This window comes from Asparagus officinalis, chromosome 8 (genome assembly GCF_001876935.1).
Source record: "Asparagus officinalis chromosome 8, Aspof.V1, whole genome shotgun sequence".
In the NCBI taxonomy this organism is placed as follows: Eukaryota; Viridiplantae; Streptophyta; class Magnoliopsida; order Asparagales; family Asparagaceae; genus Asparagus; species Asparagus officinalis.
In genome coordinates, this window is record NC_033801.1 from 14,620,423 (window position 1) to 14,621,009 (window position 587).

Sequence of the window (587 nt, forward strand, 5' to 3'; positions counted from 1 at the left end):
CAGCAACCACTGTCTCGCCCGTCGAGACAGCAAAAGCTGTCTTGCGAACATGTTTTCTGCCAACTGTTCCTAGAGGCTATATATACTCCCCGAAGGCTATTTTCTCAAGGGGCGGATCATTTTGAGCACTGGAGAGCAATCCAGAGCAGAGAGAGAGTAGAGGTGCTGATCTTACGGCCAATCCTTGATAATCAGGCTTTGACTTGATTTCAAGAAGAACGACTATCTTACATCGATAAGATATCGTTTCAATTTCTCACTTCGATAAACGAAGTCAGAATCATAAACCCCTCACGATTCAATCAGAATCTGTGATTTGGTGGTCCACGAGTCAAAGCGCTCCCGGCACAGGCAAAGATCCCACGAAAGCAGTGATCCAAACAACGATCCTGCGTTTATTTTCTCAAGAGTTGTAATTTTCTTTTTGTTGTGTAAAAGAGTCTTATAAAAAGGCTGTTTTCTTTGAATTTATTGTAATCGACCGAAGATATAATGAATTCGACAACAAATTCGACTTTTGGCGAAAACAAACTGGCGACCACAGTGGGAGCCAACGGTCTCGCTACCGAGACCGTCGTGTCGCAGCC